This window comes from Eleutherodactylus coqui, chromosome 7, assembly GCF_035609145.1.
Source record: "Eleutherodactylus coqui strain aEleCoq1 chromosome 7, aEleCoq1.hap1, whole genome shotgun sequence".
Classification (NCBI taxonomy): domain Eukaryota; kingdom Metazoa; phylum Chordata; class Amphibia; order Anura; family Eleutherodactylidae; genus Eleutherodactylus; species Eleutherodactylus coqui.
This window is the reverse complement of record NC_089843.1, coordinates 42,397,482-42,401,743: the sequence shown is the minus strand read 5'-3', so window position 1 is coordinate 42,401,743 and position 4,262 is coordinate 42,397,482.

The window sequence follows — 4,262 nt, the reverse complement described above, 5'->3', positions numbered from 1 at the left end:
CATGGCAATGCCAAGGACATGTTTTGAAACTATCCTAAAATTCCTACACTATAATGATAACACACAGTGTCTCCTCCATCGATCATCCGAATTATGATCGCTTATATAAAATCAGGCTAGTAATAGAGCATTTTGGTTCTAAGTTTGCCCAGGTGTACAGTTCAAGTCCCTAGTACATTTCAAAGGGGGGCTTAAATTCCGCCAGTACCTGATCAGTAAGCGGGCACGGTATGGTGTGAAAATGTACAAGCTGTGCACATCGGGGTACACCCACAAGTCCCACATTTATGAGGGGAAGGTCACAAAATTGAGCCCCCAGAATGCCCTCCCCCCCTCCCCCGTGCTGGGAATAACAGGAAAAATTGTGTGGGAAATGGAGCACCCACTGCTAGACCAGAGTTACCATCTATACCTGGATAATTTTTACGCCAGTGTTCTCTTACTTTACAGCCTCACTTCCAGAAGAACAGTGGCACGTGGCACTGTTAGAAAAAATCAGAAAAGCCTCCCGGAGACACTGCTTGGGCAAATGCTTAGAAGGGGTGAGAGCCGGGCACTATGGAACAATAATGTATTGTGTGGCAAATATAAGCACAATACATGGCCACAGCAGTACCCCCTGCCCAGTACAAAGTACCAGTATAGAGACCCCCAAGCCAGACTACGTCCTTGATTACAATAAGTACATGTGAGGAGTAGACCTGTCAGACCAAGTACTCAAGCCGTAAAATGCCATACGGAAAACAAGTGTGTGGTATAAAAAACTGGCTGTGCACATCATAGAGATGACACCGTATAATAACTACATGCTGTATCGAGGTGCAGGCCAGAGGGGCAACTTCCTTTAATTTCAAGAGGAAGTCATCAAGGCCCTAATATTTGGGGACCAGGAGGTGGAGGAGCAGCCCAGTACTTTTGGAAGCGAGGCCACTCGTATTGTTCAAGGGCAGCACTTTCCCAGTGAAATTTCCTCCACTGGGAAGAGGGGAAGGACCCAAAAGAGGTGCAGAGTCTGCTACAAATGAGGGATAATGAAGGACACCAATGCATCATTGTGAAATGTGCCCCACACAACCCAGTGTATAAAAAATTGTTTCAAGACCTACCACACGTCCCTGGAATTTTAATTTTATTATTGCTTTGAACTGTTGTTATATGTCTTACCCTGATGTACTCCACACAGCTTGTGCATAAAGCCACATGCCAAGTCCTTCATTTCTGAGGCCTGCCATGTGCCCAAACAACGGTGTATGTCTACATATGAGGCATTTCGGTGCTCAGGAGCAATTGGGTAACACATCATGGGAAACACATTCGTAGAAAAATGGAACTGTTGTCATTTCTGATGCACATTTCTTTAATTCCTGTAAAATATCTAAAGGGTTAATAAACTTCCTAGATGCCATTTTGAATACTTTGAAGGGTGCAGATTTTAAAATGTGGTGATTTATGAAGGTTTTCTGATATACAGACTCTTAAAATCCACGTCTGATCTGAAATGGTCCTTAAAAACAATTCAGATTATGAAATTTGCTAGTAAATGTGAAAAACTACCGCTAACTTTATATACTTTGTGGAGTCCTAAAAAAATAAAATAACACAAAAAATTATTGCAGTATAAAGTAGATCTATGAGAAATGTTAATTATTAACTATTTTGTGGTGTTTGACTATCTGTCTTAGGGCTTAGTCAGACGGGCGTTTTAACGCACAAATTTTTGTGTGCAAAACGCATGCGTTTAAAAATTCACACGATCGAAGCGTGCGTCACGCAGAAAAAAATGCATCTAGCAGCGTTTCTCCGCTGCATAAATTTGCAATGCGCATTAATCGCAAGATGATATTTACTTTGCCTGGTTTATGTCGCGTGTATTTTGTCTTTCAGGTTGCCTGCCAGTGGATGTGCTTGGTTAATTTGCTAAGCACCAACCTAGTTCTAGCAGTAGTCCAAGGCCAGTCAGAAGGAGGACTAGGAGGTACTGGGTGCATCAGATGGTGTCGCAATGTGAATATATTGGGCAGTTTTACTCCCTTTACGCGGACCTAAGGTGTTACCCGGACAAGTTCATCACATTTGGCATTTGTCGGTCGTGATGTTCGATGAACTTCTGGAGGTGGTGCATTCCGGGATTACCCACAGAGATACCAACATCCGTGAGTGTGTCTGTACTGAGCAAAGACTCCTGGTCACTCTGCGGTACGTTCACATCTGTCTCTAGGTCACATCATGTATGTAATTATGTTTTATCCCTTCCCTGTGTAGGCTTTGTATCTTTGACGAGACATATTTGGTTATTAGGCTGCGTCCTGGATTTCCCTGCACATTAGCAACCTCACACCTATACCTGAAACACCATCACAGGCTCCATGGCCACGGCACATATGGTTTGGCTTTTCCTTAATTAAAAAAGCATAAATGTGTAGCTGTTAAGATTCCCTTTTTACAGGGATTAATGACTAATAATAAACCACACTTTGTGGCGAAGGCCCTTTGTCAGCGCTGCCCCCACACCCTTCCTCCCCCAAAGGAGCCTGTGTTAATGGAGGCGCAAGGCTTAGAAACACTTTTTTGGTGGGTGGGAGGGGGGGGGGGAGGGGCGGGGGAACACTTGATTTAGGGCCAAAGTATGTTTTTCGCAATCATGCCCATTGACTGAGGTGGCGAAGTATGCACACCAAATTAGCGTCCAAGCCATAATTTCTTCACAAATTGTGTAGCCCAATGTGTGATGTTTTTCATTCATCAGAGGAAAGTGGTATTGTATGTACTGTATATGGTTGTTATTGCTGCTTACCCTTGTTAGTGTCAGTTGACGCTACAATGTTTGTACCTTCATTGTAACATCTCTTCTTTATCTCCTCTTTTCGTAGATTTCTGGCCACTGGGAATTCCTTTGCGTCGCTGCATTTGGCTTTCTGGATTGGCCACTCTACTATTGGTGGATTCGTCAGGGAGACCTGTGACGTCCTTTGGCAGCATCTTGTACTTTTGGTGACAGCTTCACCCTCTCTTCAAGATTGGATGGACGTCGCTGTGGGTTTTATGGACGCTGCACAGTTTTCGAACTGCATTGGGATGCTGGACGGGAAGCATATTCGTGTCCAAAAGCCATCTAACTTAGGGTCACAGTATTTCAACTTTAGGCAGTTCTTTTCGGTGGTCCTCCTTGCTGTTGCTGACACAACTATCAATTCCTGTTGGTTGATATTGGGTATTTTGGGAGCGCTGGGGATGCTAGCATTTTCAGAGCTTCCAGAATGGGAAGGCGGCTGAGAGACGAGCAGCTTTCTTTGACTACGCCCTAGACCCTTCCTGGCTCATCAAGTCCAGAAGCCCCATTTGTCTTTGTGGCGGATGAGGCATTTGGCCTGTCTAATCATGTTCCGTGTCCCTTTGCTCACAGGAATATTGACAACAGGAGGCAGGTGTTGAATCACCGCCTTACACAAGCCCGGCGTTATGTGGAATGTGCGTTAGGGATTCTCGCTAATCGTTGGCGAGTGTTACTAAGTGCCATTCAGCTGGCTCCTGAGAATATGTCTGCAGTAATTTGTGCCTGTGTGGTTTTACAGAAGTTTTGCCGGCAACATGATACTGTTTTGAATACTGTGGATGTTTTGCCCACTGCTTTTGGGGCAAAGTTTTGGAGAAGCCTGTACAGTATGGTAGGCCAACACACTCTGCTATCCAAGTCAGGGACCTCTTCGTGGAGTACTTCCTCTCTCTACAGGGAGCACTTCCGTGGCAGTTGGACCATATGCGAGGAAGCCGATGAGCTGGTTTCTCAAGATATATATATATATTTTTTAAGCTGGCTGTGCCCACCTTTTTTCTTAGTTAGATCATTATTGTCACTTTTCTGTAGTTAGGAACTCGCAAATAATGAGGACCCTTGACATGGGTTGCGAGCTTGTACTAAATTGTTTTTCAAATAATGTAGTGTACCAGGGCCAATATACTCCCCCTCAAATATGTGTACTTCACCTGATGTGTCTTGCAGCAAGCATTTACCTGTGACATCTGAAAGAAAGACTTCCCTGTGTTTAGCAAAAAGGGTTCTGTTGTGTGGAATCTTAAAAGATAGTAATGAATAAATGACAACATCATGTATTCTTTAGTTTGTTTTACTAAAAAAAAAAATTAACTTGGTATAAATGAAGAGCCAACATGGCTCAAATATCTCTGTCAAAAGAACACATTTCCCTCCTCTGGGACAGCACAAAACCCAGCTTATGGTTGCAGATGATGGACCAGCCAGAACA